This window comes from Triticum dicoccoides, chromosome 1B (assembly GCF_002162155.2).
Source record: "Triticum dicoccoides isolate Atlit2015 ecotype Zavitan chromosome 1B, WEW_v2.0, whole genome shotgun sequence".
Classification (NCBI taxonomy): Eukaryota; Viridiplantae; Streptophyta; class Magnoliopsida; order Poales; family Poaceae; genus Triticum; species Triticum dicoccoides.
In genome coordinates this window covers 169,295,338-169,316,006 of record NC_041381.1, presented here as the reverse complement: position 1 = coordinate 169,316,006, position 20,669 = coordinate 169,295,338, and positions in this window count along the sequence as shown.

Genomic DNA, 20,669 nt, shown 5'->3' with positions numbered 1-20,669 from the left:
CTAATAGCTAGGTGTGTAAGTCATCTTATGAAAACCAAATAATCCCAAAACACGTAGGCGCGGTGCATTAACTTCTACCTCGTTTCTTGTTTCTTGACATATCAACCAATAAGAGATGAGGGTGTGCATGCTTTTAATGACCTGAGACTATCAAACATGACATGCAGTGGTTAGTTCATTGCATGCAATACTATTTAATTAGCAAATAAACATTAATGTCTCTCGTTTTCCCCTCCTCCTTGGTCATGGTGCACAGCCTAAGATGACTTACTCACCTAGACGAAGGGAGTATCAACATTCACAATGTCAAATCAATATTTTTACACTCATTATAAAACATAGTCTTATACTCATTATAATCAGTATTGTAGATATTGATATTTTTAGTATAAATTTGGTCGTGGGATTTCATTGATGCCTGTCAAAGCATGGAGGAAGCGGAGCTTAGGGCTTGCATTGCCGGTCTCTACATAGGTATTTCTCTTCATAATCCTGTAATTTTAGAGACTAATTGCGCTTTTGTGGTAGCGTCTCTTGCATCGGGGGACTATGACAGGTCTACTATGCGTGACCTGAAGATGAAAGCGTTGAGCATCTCGAAGTTGATCAACAATCTTCAATTGTCAAATATTAGCCGCTCGGCCAATAAGGTGGCACACTTAATCGCTAAGTATAGCTTTGACAATAGATTAGATGGTATTCTTGTAAATAACGTACCGCCCTGTGTGGTGAATATTGTATCGAATGAGTGTACTGGTGTGGCTGGTTAATTAATATAAGGTGGTGTTCAAAAAAAGTATATATTTGGTCAAACACTTTGCAAATGGTTGACGGGAGTAAAAAGGACCAGAGGGAGTATCATGCATGCGGAGTAGGCAAAAAAAATTGCTCATTTATAGCCAGTCGAAGTCTCAAAGGGCGCGACCATGCGAGGGAGGCGAAGGTCCTGGGAGGCGTGATGGTTAATGGAATTAAGTGAAGTTACATCCACGCACCGACATGGCGTGCAAACAGGCAGAAGCTATACCGTCAGGCCTACGATATGGGTCTAGTAGACATGACATCTAGTGGGTCCCGCATAGTTCTCGAGAACTCTTTGGGGGCTTGCAGCTGTTTATCCACCGGGCAAGCCAGCAACCCCACGCCGTGCCCTACTCGCCCCCGTCTTCTACCTCACAACAGTTCGCTCCCAGTCGTCCCGTCCTTTCACATTAGTTCGCTCCCAGTTTTTGCGGGGTACAACAGTTCAACTTCTCCTAACCCTCCTCCAAAATCCATGGCCTCCCAAATCTCCATGGTCGCTGCTAAGTACCAGGTTAGAGCCATCACCGACAATCAGTTCATCATCATCTACACAGTGGATCTGCAACGGTGAAAGCATGGCTTGCTCGCTTCCTACGCATGTTCAACAGTTCAACGGATGAGTGGGTCGCTGGGCTAGATGTTGAGTACACCACAGTCCTAGGACGAGAGAAGGATCTAAAGGACGAAGAGAGGAAGAAGCCCGCCGTGATCCAGGTTTGCGTACATAACGTTTGCTTGGTCTACCACATATGCCATGCCGATGTTGAGTGCCAGGATTTTAAGAACTTCCTCAAGGACAAAAGAGTTAAATTCGTTACTGTTGGCTTTAAGAATGACAGAGATGTCCTGCGTCGGATAGGTCTCGTTGTAGGCCAGCCCTTCGATCTCCAGAAGGCAAGCCTGGTGTCCTCCTTGCAACCTTCAATGCTGACCATGGCAGCAGCCATGATTGATCCTTCGTACGTTAAACTGAAGAAACCTCATCACGAGTTTCATCATGCATGGGAGTCGAAGACATTAGATGAAGATCAAATCCTGTACGCAGCAATGGATGCCTACCTTTGTTTAAATATATACATGGGTTGGATGAAGAAGCAGAGCCCAGTGTCTGGTTCAAGCAAAGAAGCGTCGATGAAGAGGAAGAGGAAGAGGGACGAGGACGAAGTCGAGGACGTGGACTTGGACTCTGAGTAGGTGGCAGTGCTGTCACTCATGCTGGTTCTACTGCAGTGTCAAGCGGACTAGTTGCTTAGTTCATTTTCAAGGGTGTGTTGTGCTAAGGCCCCAGTAGAACTATGTTTATGTTCTTTCTCGTTATTTTAACTCTTTAGTACGTAGAGTAGTACTAGTACTATGTCTTACTACTGTTCTTCTTGCAGTTGGTACTACTGCTCGTATCTTCGTGTTCCTACTGTACTTAATATGTTCGTACTAGTAGTATAATTTGGGTCAGTCGATTTGTGAAAGAAGTTCAACGGAGCGAAGGAAGAAGACGACAGAAGAGGTGGAAGAAGCCCTTCTAGACATCCATGTTGCATCGAACGGCTCACATGAGTCGACTGACCCAAATTGCTCCTTCAGATTGCAGGATCCACGTGGCATTCAAGGTCTCGAAGGTAGATTCTGCGTCCGCACCCGGTTTGCAGGCTCGACGCGCACGCGACCGGCTTCCGCCGCGACAGCCACCATGCGCGCCTCCTCCGCACGGACGGAGACGACAATGACACGCTAGTTCCTCCTCGCCGGCGTGCTGGAGCACGCGCTCGTCTTCCTCTTCGTACACTGCATGCATAGACGCGGCTCCACCAGCTGCTCGCGTGCTTGGCAACGCGGCGGCATGGCGAGGAGGGACTGTAGACGACGTGAGCGGGCGAGCCTTCGGCTTCATGGCACAGGGATGGCGGCGACACGGCGGTGATGGGCGAGAAATTGTTGGCTGGAGCAGGCGGGCGCCGGCATGCGCAACGGCGGCGGCGGCATATTGATGAGTGCGCGTATGGGAGCTTACTTTAGTTTTATATAAGGTTGGTCAAACTTAAAAGAAAACCGTAGTAGTACACGTAAACATTAGACTTAGGCAGCGCTTTTATTAAAGTTCTTTTTGAAGTTAGTACCACAGCCACGATACGGAATCCTGTGCAAGCGCGTGAACCGCGGTCGCACGGTCGATCGAACGGTGCGTCACCGTGTCACGCTCGAAGGGCATCCACCGAACCTTTTTGTGTGTGTGAAAACAATCCTCGAATATTACTCAAGTTTTTTTTCCTGGGAAAGTTCTTGACGCTGCAATATGTCCATATATTTGAATTTAGCTCCAGTTTGTGTTTATTTGGATTTGGACGTTTTAGGTGCACCCTAGTTTTTTTAATACTTATTTTGTGTGTGTGACTGAGAGAGAACGTGTGTATGTGTCCATATGTGTGTTGTGGCAGAAGGGCAATATGGAGACGGTGTGCGTGTGATACATACATAGAGAGGTGTGAATGTGCAAATGATCATGCATGAGTGAGACATACACAGATGCCGATACGTTGTGTATACATGAGAGAACGGACTTCTAGTTTACTTGTGTGTGTGTGTGAGAGAGAGAGAGAGAGAGACAGAGAGAGACAGAGACACAGAGAGAGAGAGAGGAGAATTCTTAACACAACAACCATCTCTCTCGATTCGTCCGTCCCTCGCACGATCGCATGCAACACGTGCATCAACGCGCACATTTTGACACCCTCAGTCGGCCCCTGCCCACCTCAAGGCCCGCACAATCTCTTCGTGAATACCCATTGCTCTCCTTAGGTTTGTTTTCGCTCAATATCTGACACACACACACACACACACACGCACGCAGCACAACCCACACACACACACTCCCCCGAGCACACAATTCATTCCCATCCAAGGTTATACGGCGACCACTCTCGCTTGTGCTTCTTTGCACCCCAACATGCACAACACCTCAATCTTCAAAGAGGGCATCGAGCAGATCGAAGACGGCGACCACATCGCGCTAGAGAATGCGGGGTCATTTGGAAGCAGGGTGATGTGACGACGGCTGACTGACTCCTCCCCCCACCCTCTCTCTCTCTTGCACAAAATTACCAATCCCTCTCTCCCCCGCACAAAATTGTCAATCCCTCAACCCATGAGATCCTTCCCCTCTCATCCATGTTTTTCTAGCTCTCTCATCAAACATGTTGTCTCTTCTCCTTCCACGTATACAGAATCCGGATGCACACACATCTCACGTATATTACATGTCTCCATCTTTCTCACAGACCTAACTTCTTCCTCTCTCTTTCTCTTTCTCTCTATCTCTCTGTCTCGTTAGGTTTGTCTCCTGCTCTCTCGTCCACATACATACAATCTTTCCCGCCCTATCTTCTCCATCTTCAAAATCTCTCTCTACACGTTTCATTCACACAATGGGATATGTCAAAATGTTGCTTCTATAATGGCTGATGTAGAGTTTTGGTTGTTTTTGTTGCATCCTACAAAGTAATAACTATGAAATGCATGTTGAAGTACTATAGAACTTGTATACATCTTGGGATTCGACAATGATTGTAACTATTGAATTGTATAGACCATTACCTTCGAAGTCAATAGCCTAATATATTTATTTCACAATTTCAACAAATGATTAGTTCACTACAAACTAAGAAAACAAATGAGTACTCCCTCCGTTTTTATTTAAGTCCGCGTATTAGCATTGGTTAAAGTCAAGTTTTGTAAACTCTCAGAAAGCTTATAACAAAAAATATTAACATATACAATAACAAATAAATACCATTAGATTCATTATTGAATGTACTTCCACATCATACATATTTGTTATGGTAAATGTTTATATTTTTATATAAACTTGGTCATACTTTAGGAAGTTTGACTTTGGTCAAACCTAATATGCAGAGTTTACTACTACTACTCGCTACTAGTTGCTTAGCCGAATCACTCAACACGCCACACGGGGAGTCCAGTGTCACAAAATTTTGAGGTCGGTGGGAAAATCTCCCGTGACCCTGATTCGAGCAGTGGGAAGTTACCATCATAGCCTTCGAAATAGGCCTATGGACGACGCTTAGTAGGGGGCTGTTTTCGTAACTTCAGGTTCACCCTACCCAGCCAACCCCACCCCGACACCCAGAGTAGTACACCTGAAACTCCCCATTCTATCCCCACCGCAAAATAGACTTCTCCACGGCACCGCAGCCTTCGTGCTCCTCCCCTTTACATCGGGGCACTCATCCACCGCAGCGCATCTGCCTCATCGATGACCTCGTATGCTGCACTGGAGCCGGTCCACCGTCGTCATCGTAGACGGAGCCTCTTCCCCGGTATCGTCTTCCACGGTCTCAGATCTGCTTCCCAGAAGCTGATGCCAAGCGCAGAAGTACCACCGTCGTGGACAATGAACTGACTCCCGTTGCCGACCATGACTCACAGAGGCCGCCGCGACCATCGTTCTCCTCGATTGGTAATGTGTGTATTGAATCACTTAGCAGTACATGTGCAGTTCCAATTTTGTTCATACCTACCCTTCAATTTTCCCGGGTGCTATTGTTCCCGTAAAAGTAATTGGTTATAGCCTCCATTGTCCAACATAATATCAGCTTGTAATTGTGGGTCGCTCCTGTATCGCGTTGTGCTTGGGTAGGTTTTTCATCTGCAACCTGTAGTGTGGCAAATGATGGAAAGGTTTTTAGAACTAGCAAGATGCCCATGCGTTGCACGCATCAAGATGCATTTGTATGAGTAGTTTATCTTGTGGGAGGAAAGGATGAACCAGGGAAGGCCTTATTTGCAAATCTGGAGAGGGGTAAGGGTATCTTTTTGCAAAATTCCCATTTGTTTCCTTCCTATCTGTCAGATATAAATCGGACGGCCTATATTGCAAGAAAAAAAGTATAGAGAAAAAAAAGTAGACAGTAAAGGAAGTAGAGATAAATATTCAATATTAAATATAAAATAAATATAACCATAGAGAAGAGAGTAGAGATAGCAGAGACGTCGGGAAAGGATCATGCGCGCGGGGGAAAAAGCGGCCGGGCGTGTGCTAGTTTTGGCGCGAAGCGTCCGGCGCGCTTTATAAAATCCAACGCCCTCCCACCGCTCTGTGCCTTGCCACCACCCTGTGCCTCGCCACCGCTCTCTCCCTGCTCTTTTTTGCCTTGCCGCCGCCGTGCCACCATGCCGCCGCGTCGCCGGGAAACTTGGGGATACCGCGGCGTCCGCGCGCGCCCCTCCGACAGCTTCTCCACCGAGATCCTGTTCCGCGGGATGCGCCTCAGCCTCGGCAATTTCAACACCGCCAACGAGGCCGCCCGCGCGTATGACGCGGCGGCGTGGCACCTCCGGTGGCCTCATAGAACATTGAACTTCCCCGACGTGCCAACGCGGGAGCGGGCGCAGGAGCTCGCGCCTCTGCCGCGGCTTAGCACCAACGAGGATCGTCGCGACAGCCGGAGGCGGGAGTACCGTCTCGGCATCGCCGAGATGGACGAGGAAGCCATGGCGCTGTGGCGCCAACACTTCCCGCAGGACATCATCAACAAGCGCGAGTTCTACGCGCAAAGGATGGCGGAGAGGGATAAGAGGAGGGCGGAGCGATCCGCCTATCGCGAGGACAAGCGTAGGCAAAAAGTGGACGCTCAATTCAACATGAGGCTAGGAGCAGCGTCGCCCTGGCAATCCGACGATGATCGGTATCTTCACGCCTCCAGTCAAACGTCGGAGGAGGACATCACCGAGGAGGAGTCGGACGACGAGGAGTAGTTGAATTATCTTTTTTTATCTATCTATGCTGAGAACTATCCTCTACTCTCTAGTATCTACTTCTTGATCTCAGCACTGTAAATGCTTTTTTAAAGCGCCGCGCGTTGTGATTCTGTTGGAGATGCTCTAGCATGGCAGACGAGTGCTTTAATGTTGCCCACAAGATGCACGAGTATTACTAGTAGTATTTTTCTTGCCATGTTAAGATTTTAAAACCACGAGTGTGAACATCCAGAGGAGCAATGAAGACCAAACACGGGATATTCGGGACATCTTCAAGGAGCGTGGCAAGTTAAAGAGGAGCTGCACCGAACCTATAAAATGAGCTTTGGTAAGTAACACCCTTTCAATTACTTTCGTTTAGCCTTGTGTTCTTCGATGTGTATATGTTGTAGTTTCTGTTTCTCTTAAGCGTGGTGTTCTTCGATGTGTAATAAGAAGAGTCTTAATCGTCCTAATGCTTTCGTTTTTAACTTGATGTAGGAAGTGGGTGTTCTCACCTTGTAGTCTGTTTTTATATTTCTTTTCCTTTTGAATTCACTTCTCCGAGTTCTGTTTATCTGGCTTCTACTAAATGGATCTAGGTTTCTCTGAGTATTGATCTAAAAAAGAAGTAACTTCATGTCAGGATGCAGTTCCTGCGAGGAGGGAAGTATGGTCAACCTCGAGATCGTGTTTCTAAAATGAGGCTGGATTACACACAAGGTGCCAGTTCCTTAATGATGTTGGATTAGACACAAGGTGCAAATTCCCGGATGATGTTGGATTACACACAAGCCAGGTGGAGTCGTCAGCTGTTCGTGTCCTCGTGGCATTAGTAAAGGCTGAAAGAAAGCGTGCAGCAGCCCTTGAGAATGTAGCTGAGTTCCTGAAGAAGCGAAAAGAGCAATCAGATGCTCTCTTCACCCAAGCCAAAGAAGAGATGGAAGAAGCCAGAAATAAGCTAGCAGAGGCAGAGCAGGCTAGGCGTCTCCTGCTATCTAAAACTATTGCGAATACAAAATTTCCTTCATAATAGCTAGGTTCAAATGTTCATCCAGTCAGCATGCCTGTTATGATGTTTGTGCATCTACTGATGTGGCACAAAATGTTTTTTTGGGTCATGTAATAACAGCAATTACTTTCCAAACAATAACAGACGAAGCATTGGACATGGTATAGTTCACGCGCAAGCCCGACATTCCAAGTTCAACTTCCACATCAAACTCATGTTCACAGATATCTGCGCATTCATACGTAATGTCCACAACGATGATTCACTTCAAAGCCAAAAAAAATGTGAGGAGAGTTATAAATAAAGAAAAACCTCTACTAGTTCCTGCTACTAGTGCGAGCACAACAAGTCAAGACCATGCATAAATTAATTATACTTTAGTCATGTTTTCTGTTCTAAAATGCCTGCCGGCTCGCGGAAGGACATGTTGCCGGCACACGCGCGAATTCAATGAAGGCAGGCGGGGCAGTCTTAAGCTGGTTGCACGCGGCGAGGAGGCGTGCTCAGCCGGGCCTGCAGCGAGTGCGGCCCTCTTGGCCAGCGCGCCGGTTCAATGCCTGCGCTATGAGAGGTCGCATCCGTGTCAGAGCAATCACTCCCTCCAGTCCTTTTTTGTTTGGGTATAACAAAATCTCGTTTTCCATTCACATTTTACAAGTAAATTTCGTGGACAAACTTTGACCCAAAGTACGATGGGGACTAGTAAACCAGAATGGAGGTAGTAGTTTTTTTTAATCAAAGAAGAGTTTCCCCTTCCGATTACTGAAAACCAGCATCTAAATCTAAACCATAGTATTTGCCCTAGAACTACCAGGTTCAACATCTCGCAACATAAACCCATACAACCATATGCCAAGGAGGTACGTAGTACTATGAATTCCATTTTCGCTCCATACTTATAATGTGCCATTGAAAATTGGAACTCTTAACCCCGCTAAAAAAACGATATTTTAAACGTGGCTACTCGATCTGTGGCAACTGGCGAGCCACCGCGCTCCAAGTCGTTCACCTGTGGTCCCGACCATCAACTCCTACAAAGGTGCTCCACCACGTACCTGGTACCCGCGAATGCAGCAATCGTGCGCCTAGGGTTTTAGGGTTTATTTGTTAACGTCGCCTTTACGTAACACTCATGTGTGCGAGACAGCGAGAGGTCGACTGCGCGCGTGCGCCTCTTCTCTTTGTATATGTACTCCACCGTTTGTCTGGTGTCCAAAAAATTATAATAACTACTAGCAATGTGCCAATGCGTTGCCACACGATCAAAGTAGATTAATACATATTCACCGATTTGATAGAAAAAAAAGTCTAGTTTTGAAATACGTATATCACTAAAAATATGTTATGTTTCACTCAAAATATATTCCTTTGGCGGTTTTGATGAGATAAAGGAGGAATGTTGTTGATTTCAAGATTCGAGAAGTGGTATATGTCTAATTTCTACTCTTACTAGCAAGATGCCCGTGCATTGCACGGAACATCAAGATCTTGTGGGAGAAAAGGATGAACGAGGGAAGGCCTTATCTGCAAATGTGGTGAAGAGTGCAGGTAAATTGCCATATTTTCCTTCCTATCCGTCAGATATAAATCGGACGACCTACATTGCAGGATGGCAGGCCCACCATCATCACCAACTCTATTTTTTATCCCTACTCTTATAAAAAGCATTGTCGGTGATGATCGTGTGCCTGCCATCCTGCAATATAGGCCGTCCGATCTATATCTGACGGATAGGAAGGAAACTATGGCAATTTTGCAAAAAGATACCCACACCCCTCTCCACATTTGCAAATAAGGCCTTCCCTCGTTCATCCTTTTCCCCCACAAGATAAACTACTCATACAAATGCATCTTGATGTTCCGTGCAACGCATGGGCATCTTGCTAGTTGTTGCAAAAAGCCCATGTGTGTGTGAGAGAGAGGGAGAGTGGAGGAGGACGGAGTGCATGTGTGACAAAGACACAAGTAGTGTGTGTGCGATAGGTATCTGCTTAAAATGAGGCGATAGTGTGTGTGTGCACGATCGAGAGGGCGTGTCTCAAGAAGGGAAGAAAAAGCTACATAGATACAAGGAGCGGGAGAGAGACATGTATGCGATGGTGGAAGCACGAGTGTGCGGGTGTATAAACCTATCTAGAGGCTAGCTAGTCGATAAATGTTCGTGAGAAAAATACGAGTCGGGGTGCAAAAGCGAGAGTTTTGTGTGTGTGTGAGAGAGACGGTAGTCGGGAAGGGGAGTGGAAGCAGGAGTTGTGTGTGTGTGTCTGTGAGAGAGAGAGAGGAGACGGTAGTCGGGGTTGTCTGATCGGTAAACAAATGAATAATGTCAGTCTGGGATGGAGACGAAAAGGAGACCACAACAAATGGTGTGTCTACAGGAGAGAGAGAGAGTAATTTTAGTGGTATGAGTCATATGTAGAGACATATAGGGTGTGTGAGAGAATCCCATAGAGAGAAAGACAAAGTGAAAGACGAGTGGAGATTGTCTGTGTGGCAGTAAAAAAGAAAGCTTAGGTACCGAGTGATACCAGAGAACAGTAGAGACGTGAGAGATAATGAAAACCGTGTAATGTATAATGATAGGGAGAGTGTGACACTTCTCAAGGGAGACGTCGAGAGACCATGTTTGCGAGGATAGGAGAAACATGAAGTGAGCGTGCAGGTGAGCTGGAGAAAAGAGAGTGATAGCTACCTGAAGGAGCATGCATGCGAGAGAGATGGGCATGAAAGGAGTGAACAAAAAGGGATTCAAATATTTGAATTTGAGATGATGATACATGTAATCCATACTCGAACCAAAATTGATCTATCAAACATGCATACTCATATGAATTCACGCACATCTATGTTATTTAATATGTAGATATTACTAATCCATACATTTTAGTACAACATAATTTGGTTAAAAAAATTCAAATTCAACATTAAGATTTCGAGATCGTTGTATTTGTAGATCATATTATACATATAAAGGAGCAGAATTCTTTGTTCTGCTTTTGAAAGTATATATAAAAAAATGATGTATATAGAATGTAATTCCAATTGAAAATGGATCCCGCCCGAAAAAAAATAGTAGAATACAAACGGGATTTGAATTGAGTTGGCACGGTAAATGTGCACTGTGCAAAATTTGAACGAAGCGGGGAAAGTCGCAGTAACCCCGCCCGAAACCAAAATCTGCGAGATGGAAATCACTATTGCCTATCCCTGCCACGCAAAGCCTATCTGCTGGATTTCTATAGGTTTCGATAGGGGTAGGTTTGTAATTTCACCCAAACGTGACGTAACCGCCTCTCACCCGGATTCATACACGGTGGGCGCCAAAACACAGTGTGCCCTCGGCCGAAATCGACTCCCTCCCCAATTCATATTCATACACGGTGGGCGCAACAAACTCTCGCCGGCAAATATTCGGTGTATGCGAGATTACCGTCCTATCCCCAACCGACTAATGTTGCTGTGATGTAGTAGAAATTTGAAACGGGGGCTAAGTTTGTAAATTTCCTCGCATTTGAGACAAGCGCGCCCTGAATACATGGTTCCCCCCTTCCTCTCTACCTCCCTTTTCCCCATTCGTACTCCGTGGGCGCCAAAACACCCTCTCCACCCCACCCTCCTCCGCCCGCCGCCGTCCGCCACCCCATCCACCGCCGTCCTCCTCCACCATGCCGGAGCTGATACCCCGACGCCGCCGTCCATTACAAGAGATCGACCTCTCTCATCCACGCCTTCGGACCGGGATCCTTGCATCCCGTCCTCTCGCTTCATCCCCGCCGTCATCCACCTTGTCGGCGCCGCTCCTACGACCGTCTCGTCCACCGCGCCCTGCTGCCACCGTCTACCCTCCTAGATCTGCTTCCACACCACCGACAGCCATCGCTACCGCAGCACCGTCAAATTCTCAGCAGATGCGCACACGGCGCCACACCAGAGGCGGTACTCTTTCGTATCTGCTCAACTTATTTATGGCAGCAAGAAAATAGATCGCCACCGCTTTACTCTGATTTCTTGTCTTGGTTGCAAAGTTGCCTTTGTCTGGTTTGCACCTTCCGATCCGCCATGGCATGCTCAACACTATACTCCCAATGCTTATGGTTTTCCCCTTTTATATTCCACACTAGTTAAATCACAGTAGACTAAATTTCAAAATTGGGTCAGTCAATTTTTCAGAGCTCGCCGGAGTTCACCGGTGCGATCCAAGGGGCTCGGGTGGTTGTGGGGCCTCGCCGAATGAAGAAAACTAGACGCAGGTGGGGGTGGGGGTGGCGGAGGAACACAGGCGGTGGGGGCCGGTGGTCCGGCCGGCGGCCTGTGCGGTGTTCTGTATGGGAAGAATTAAGAGACGAGGAAGAAGAAGGGTTAGGAGACGTAGGATCTTCATCCAACTGCCTGAAATGGTCGAGAGACAGCTGGGAGTTGCATTCTTAATGCGCTCTGGTTCATCTTGTGTGGGCACTGCGCAACCAACATTTTATTATCCAAAATCTGGTTGCTCTTCTTTGCCATGTTCCTCTTCCGTTCTTCTTTAATATGTACTCTCTCCGTTCCTAAATACAAGTCTTTGTATAGATTCCACCATGGACTACATATGGAGCAAAATGAGTGAATCTACACTCTAAAATGTATCTGGATACATCTGTATGTGATCCATAGTGGAAATCTCTACCAAGACTTATATTTTGGAACGGAGGGAGTATGCTAGTAGTATAGTATGTTCCTTGTACTGAAGATGAGCAGGGACATTTGCAGTGTAGAGGTCTATACAGTCGGTTGTGATGGACACTTTGAGCCTCTTTGATTCGCAGGATCTTGTAAACATAGGAATAGGATTTGTAGTGGCCTGCCCACTTGAATCCTATAAGAATAGCAAGGAAATGCATGGAGCTGTGTCGCCTTTGAGAGTTACACTGATATTAACAGTACCGCACCTTCACTTGAAGAGAGCTGGTATCCGAAGCCTTTCTAGTCGTATCGACAATACTAGCACATATATTCCAGCAAGTTCCACTTTGCTGATTTTACTCTGATGCTTAAGGTTTTCCCGTGATATCTACACTATGATCTGTGTAGCTGATTTGTGTCGCACTAGCAGCAGTCCATTCTTGAAGCTAAACACTGCAATGACTTGCAAAATTGGCACCAAGGCATTGAGTGCCATTCTGGATGCAATGAAATGCATACGCTCCCCACCTGTTGACTCTTGTTCAGAATATGATCTTAATGACTATTCTAACCTCGAGGAGTCAAAGGCAGATGGCATGTCCTGTTCACCCATCAAGGTGCATGTTCTAATTTGGCAATGTTTTATTGATTGTGGGTATCTTGCATATGTTGTCTTGCATTTCTTCTACTTTGTTGCACCGCCATCTGCTTAGTTTACTCATCATATATGTCGAGATGCCATGCCAATCCATTATCAATACATATTACATCTATCATCATACCATGTTTTTCCACTCAAATGTTGTTCGTGTGCATCAGACATCAAAAAGGAAGAGGGTGATTGCCGAACCTGAAGGAGCACCAGCAAAGTCCTTGAAAAACGTGGTGGTGCCAGAGAAATCAGACAGCACCCCACTTATATTGGTTGTACAACAGTGACACAAAACGTAGGACTGACTCCAGCAGACTGTACCCATACTTCACTGGCCACACCACCAGCCCCACCACACAGGACCTGCACTCCAGCAAAAGGTATACCGATTTCATTTGCCATAGCACCAGCTGTACCACAGAAAAATCCCACTCCAGCAAAAAGTACAACAAGTCCACCGGCCGAAGACCTATCCCAACTGCAGAGACGGCCAATTCCTGCAGATTGGAACCCCATTCCATTTATTCCCAGTTTAAAAGACAATGCTTTCAATGTTGTTAGGGACTACATGCATATATTCCCATCATGGGAAGATTATTGTGAAGACAAACACCATTTTCACATCTTCCTGTCCAACTTACGTGTAAGTGCTATTATTCATGGTTATAATTTTCCTGTTTTCTGTTAATTGAACACATCAATGATTTACATTACATTGTTGTAACTAGGCGAGGGTCAATCTAGATAGTCATGACAAGCAAAGCTTGCTTGTGCTTTTCAAGGAAGCATTGCGGCAGTATCGGTGTTACCTGAGGAAATCACACTTTGGTGGCAAGTCTATAAATGAATTTCCGGTGAAGTCTCATGTGCTAAATTTAGAAGACATTGAATGGAAAAACCTTGTTATGCACTGGTCTCGTTCCCAGGATGAGGTATTGTCTATGAAATCACATGACAATTTGAACTTCTACTTTTCCGCATGTGCCTTACGGATCTTTTTTGCAGGAAATCTGCTCGAAGAAGAATTCCGGTTTGAAAAGAACGACAGGATATCGCAAATATGTTGCGCGCTGCTTTGCTCTTGTTAGTACCTGTTGTCATGTATCACTATACTTGCATACATACCCGGTTCATTATGTGACAGCAGTATGCATGATAGCTTGCTTATCAATTGTTCGCTCCAAATTATCTGATCTGTATGAATGGTTACATTAGTGTAGAATATATCCAATGCCAATGTTTTTTTAGCTCTGCATTGCCCTTGTAAGTACATGCTGTCCTTTATCAGTGTACTTATAATGACAGGTAGTTGTTCATGTACCATCACTCTGCAGCTTATTTTCCTTTGCCCTCCATTTTCTACACATCAGATCTATATTTACTCTTACCATAAGGTTGGTACTGAAGAAGTTTAGCTGTGCATTGCTCTTGGCTGTACCTTTTGCCTGTATCACTGCACTTACATTTATAGCTACTTGGTTATGTAGCATCACTGTTCATCTTATCTTAAATATTCTCCATTTTTTCGTATATTATGACATCTATATTTACTCTTAACAAAATGTAGAATAAAGGCAATGCTTATGAAGAAGATTCTGTGGTAAACTTCTTGAATTGCCCCCCCCCCATCAGCATGGACAAGGCCTTTATAGAGCCTGTCTTCACCAATAATGTAAGTTTGTCCATCTCAAGCCTTCAAACTTTGTTGTATATATTTGGTTAGGCATGACTGCAACAGCTGTTTATTTTTGGTGTTTGCATCAAATTACATGTTTAAAGTTTATTATGTAGTTCATAAACAAAAGTTTGTCCTTTCTCAATTTAAGTTTTCAGTTGTACAACCAAGTTCCTTATTCATACCATGTAAATTAAACTATATAGAGCAAGTGATCTTCTTTTGCACTACATATATGCTTCTGTTCTTCATCCGTAATCCTGTGGTGTGGTGAACCTACCCACTACAGCACAATGTCATATTCTGCAATGTCTTAACTATGGACAATGTCATATCATTCTACTACTCCCTCCGTCCAAAAATACTTGTCATTGAAATGGATGTATCTAGATGTATTTTAGTTCTAGACACATCCATTTTGATGACAAGTAATTCCGGACGGAGGGAGTATTATTTAAACCGTCTCTTTATTTGCCAATCTGAAATGGGATAAATTGACAGCACACTAACCATTGATACTTATGAGTTCTTGATCTGTAATCCAGTGGTGTCGTGAAGCTGCCAACTCCTTCACAATGTCATTTCCTGCCATGTCTTGACCTGAACAATACCATATTGTGTTAATGCAATTTTAAACTGTGTCACTTTATTCGTCAGTAAGAAATGTGATGAATTGTCAGCACTGATACTTTTATGTGCAAAACCTGTCATCTGTCTGCTTGTTTATCTTTCAGAGTGAGGAAGATTTAAGTGTTGAACAAGCGCAGTCTCATCATCTTGCTCAGCTGCTTGCGCTGCAGCTCCCCAGCAGGGCTAACCTTTCTTGAACTCTATTGAAGTGCTGTCGGTTTTGTATATTATTTTGTTGGTGTGTTTATTTGCACTCGTGGCGATCTTTGATGCCCAGTGTATGTAATCTGCTGTCTGCTTGTGCTTTGTTATCATAGTGGCAAACTTTGATGCCCAGTGGATGTAATATGCTATAATTTCTTTATTGTATAGTCTAGGTTTTTTCTTGTTCACGATGCTGCAGTTATTTTACTGTATATATATATATATCCTATCTTCGCAGTAAACCGGCCAAACCATAAAATTACGGTACATAATCGAGCCGTCATGCAATCACGATGTAGGTTGGGCCTGAAACGTGCCAAACAGCTAACGGACCGGCAACATCCCGAAATGAACCCCGGCCCATGATTGTGCGAATCAAATCACGGGATTTTAACAGGCCAAAATTGTCTCGGTCCTTGTTTGGCCCAATCAGATATCGGCTGCGAGCAGGCCGGATGCAAACCAGGTCGTAGTTAGGCCCAACTATATGAGGGGCATTTAACATGCCGAAATTAATATAGGGCCGAAATGATAAACGGTCCCTTAAGAGGCCAAAACTAATATCAGACCGAATTACTTAGTGGGCCTTTCGCAAGTGGGCCCAAAAGCGTAGTGCCAAGTTGACGGGCCGAATCTGATATGGGCCATAATTGAGCCCATAGCCTCTTAAAGGGCCGGACCTGATCTGGGCCGTAATTTGGCCCAGAACGTGGTAGGCTTTTAACGGGCCGGATCTCATATGGGCCACTATTAGGCCCGGAACGTGGCAGGCCATTAATGGACCGGATCAAATATGGGCCGGCATTTAGCCCAAAACATGGCAGCCAGTTAATGGGCCGGCCTACTAGGGTCCTCAAATTCTTGTGGGCCTACAGCTGGGTAGGCCCATTAATGTCGCCGAAATCTCATGGGCCTTTAGCCAGGCCGTCCCATTATGATTCGCAAGAATCTTGTGGGCCTTTACCTGGGCCGGCCCATTATGGCACACAAAAATCTTGTGGGCCTTTACCTGGGCCGGCCCATTATGGCCCGCAAAATCTTGTGGGCCTTTAGTTGGGCCAGCCCATTATGGTCCGCAAAATCTCGTGGGCCTTTAGCTGGGCCGGCCCATTATGGTCCGCAAAATCCTGTGGCCCTTTAGTTGGGCCGGCCCATTCTAAACTTGATGGGCCGGTCCACATGTCAACATATCATAGGCGCGTGTCTCCCATTGGATGAGTGACACCTGTGCCAGCGCGGACCTAACACGTGTCCCCTCCAGCCAGTGATGATTTTACATGTGGAAAATCCCCATTGGTCGGGGATGTTAAAGGGTTATCAGATCCAAAACCCAACCCGATAGCTTAACGGTGTTCCGTTACGGTGGATGCCACATGTCGGTCACCCTTGACGAAAGCACTTCTATGATGCGCGATTTATCGTCATGGAAGTGGACACTTCCGTGATGATAATTTTGGTAATGTCATGGAACACTTCTACGACAGCACATGTATGACTATCTTGATTCTGTCATAAAATTGTCATGGATGTACATGCATGACAAAAAATGCGACCTACTGTGACAAACACGTATCATCACGGAAGTGTATTTTTTTGTAGTGGTTGTGTGAATTTTTGTGATTTTTCGGGGTTCGTTTGGATATTTTTATGCATTAACTGTGTTTTCTAGGCATTTTATGTGCCTAATTCAAATTTGTACTACATGCACATGCTCCAGTGCATATAAACTGGTTGAAAAATCAAATCTGTGTCCTTGGGTGCATGCTTAGGTCCCATGCAAGAAATGGGAATGAATTTCAAACACTAGGGCACCGTTGATTGCCGGCAAAACATCGATATGTCTGGTTTTTAAATTCTAGTAAATCCAAAACTCATTTGAAATTCATGAAACTTGGCATGCTATCATGGAGCGGCATCAACATGTCGTGGTACAAATTTTGTCCCATTTCGGGCAGGTTTCGGTATATGCTTCTAACAAACCAGGGCTTCTCATAACAAGCATGATGGCTTTCGGTAGGGAAGTCCCACCTTTGGGGATGAAACGATATCCATTGCCTCTTATTGCTTTCAAATTTGTTTCTCGTGTCAACATAGAACAAAAGGAGTCTTGTGTGAATTTTTGTGATTTTTTTATGTTCGTTTGGACATTTTTATGCATTAACTGATTTTTCAATGCATTTATGTGCATAATTCAAATTTGAACTACATGCACATGCTCCAGTGCATATAAATTGGTTGAAAAATCAAATATGTGTCCTTGGGTTCATGCCTAGGTCCCATGCATGAAATGGAAATGAATTTCGAACACCAAGGCACCGTTGATTGCTGGCAAAACATTGAGATGCCTTGTTTTTAAATTCTAGTAAATCCAAAACTCGTCTGAAATTCATGAAACTTGGCATGCTATCATGGAGCGGCATCAACATGCCGTGGTACAAATTTTGTCCCATTTGGGGCAGGTTTGGGTATATGCTTCTCACAAACCGCATGATGGTTTTCGGTAGGGAACGTCCCACCTTTGGGGACGAAATGATATCCATTGCCTCTTATTGCTTTCAAATTTTGCCCTCGTCTCATCATAGAACAACATAAGTGTTGTGTGATTTTTTGTGATTTTTTGGGGTTTGTTCTGACATTTTTATGCATTAACTGAGTTTTCAATGCATTTGTGTGCATAATTCAAATTTGAACTACATGCACATGCTCCAGTGCATATAAATTGGTTCAAAAATCAAATCTATGTCTTTGGGTCCATGCTTAGGTCCCATCTAAGAAATGGGAATGGATTTCAAACACCAGAGCACCATTGATTGCCGGCAAAACATTGAGATGCCTGGTTTTTAAATTCTAGTAAATCCAAAAACTCATCTGAAATTCATGAAACTTGGCATGCTATCATGGAGCGGCATCAACAAGCTGTGGTACACTCCCATTTGGGGCAGGTTTCGGTATATGCTTCTCACAAACCGGAGCTTCTCACAACAAGCATGATGGTTTTCGGTAGGGAACGTTTCACCTTTGGGGACGAAATGATATCCATTGCCTCTTATAGCTTTCAAATTTTTTTTCTGGTGTCAACTTAGAACAACAGGAGTGTTGTGTGAATTTTTGTGATTTTTCGAGGTTCTTTGGACATTTTTATGCATTAACTGAGTTTTAAATGCATTAATGTGCATAATTCAATTTTGAACTACATGCACATGCTCCATTTGTTGGGGAACGTAGTAATTTCAAAAAAATTCCTACGCACACGCAAGATCATGGTGATGTATAGCAACGAGAGGGGAGAGTGTTGTCCACGTACCCTCGTAGACCGTAAGCGGAAGCGTTATGACAACGCGGTTGATGTAGTCGTACGTCTTCACGATCCGACCGATCCAAGCACCGAACGTACGGCACCTCCGAGTTCAGCACATGTTCAGCTTGATGACGATCCCCGGACTCCGATCCAGCAGGGTTTCGGGGATGAGTTCCGTCAGCACGACGGCGTGGTGACGATGATGATGTTCTACCGATGCAGGGCTTCACTGTAACGCCCCGGATTCGATGCGCCAGGTGTCCACCAGTTATTCACCGTCATTGCCATGTCATTTGCTTGTGTGTTGCACTTTGCCATGTCATCATATGCATTTCATATCATGTCATCATGTGCATTTCATTTTGCATACGTGTTCATCTCATGCATCCGAGCATTTTCCCCGTTGTCCGTTTCGCAATCCGGCACTCCTATGTCCTCCGGCGTTCCCCTTTTGTCTCTTGTTGTGAGTGGGTGTCAAACTTTCTCGGAATGGACCGAGCCTTGCCAAGTGGCCTTGGTATAGCACCAGTAGACCGCCTATCAAGTTTCGTGCCATTTGGAGGTCGTTTGATACTCCAACGGTTAAATGGGTATCCGTAAAAGCCTCTTTTGTGTGCAGCCCAACACCCCTTCCAAAGTGGCCCAAAACCCAGCAAACTCCCCTCCATGCTCTCGGTCGTTCGATCACGATCGCGTGGCCGAAAACCGCTCCTCATTTGGACTCTCCTAGCTCCCTCTACCTATATAAACACACCCTCCCCCGAAATTCGCGGATGATTTCCACCCTAACCCTAGCCTTCTTCCTCCTCTCGCAGCCGTACATGTCCGTCCAGCCGCCGGACGCATCCACCGCCGCCGCCTGACGTATCCCAGGGCGCCACGTGGCTCGCGCCGCCGCCCCGCGCCGCCGGCCCGCAGCGGGCCCTCCCGGCCCATCCGGCCGCGCCGCCGCCTCGCGGCCTCCCGCTCGCCTGCGCCCCGCCCCGCCGCCGGCGACCCGACCCGCCGGTGCGCCTCGCCGCCGGATCCGCTCGGAGCTTGCCGGCCTCTACCCAAGCTCGCCGGCCCCACCGCCGCCCATCCATTCGCCGCCTCCGGTCGCCGCGCCTCGCGCCGGCGCCGGCCGCTCCTCGCCGGAGTTCCCCGCCGCCCGGATCTGGTCAGGTGGACCAGATCCACCACTCCCTCGAACCAAACGGTGCCCCACGCCCCTGGATCCCTCCGTCCCGCGTTGACTTTCGCAGAGGTAAAATTCGACTAAGTCCCTGATAATTTTGCATTATCATGCCATGTTCATCATGTTGTATCTCTGTATCCGTAGATCCGTTTCGTGCGTGTAATATGTAAAATTGTTCGCCTCGACGTGTACTTCATTTCATTCCATTGCATCATTTTCATTTGAGCTCATCTTGATGCCCGAAATGCTGTTGGAAGAGTGCATGTTGATGTTAATCTGCTGAAACTGTTATAACTTGCTGTTTTGTCATTTTTGCCATGATTGATGTGTGCATCCTATGAGGTTGATGTCTACATGTGTTTTGATCTATGCCATGCCGTCTTTCCAGAGGTGCAATCCTTGTATTTTTGTGAGTTGTGTACTGAGTGCATCAAGCTTGTTAAGGAGGGTACTTGTTGTTGCTGTTTTCCTGACAGATTCTGTTATATTTTGTTGCTATGTTAACCTGCTGCTACAAGTCATTTCGTGCATAATCTGGAGATGTTCTATAAACATGTTTTGATCTACATGTCTTGCTCTATACATTCATGCCCTTGGTTGCAATTATAGCCTGCTGGAACATGTTCATATCTTGCTCCAAAGTTGCTAAATGATGTTGCTGTCAACCTGTTAACATTAAGTTCAATATTTCCAGGATGGTTTACTAGTGATCCATGCATCCTATGAACTTGTTCTTGCCATTATTAGCTTCATAAACATGCCTTCTTACTGTTGGTTACCTTGCCATGCCATGTATTGCTCTGT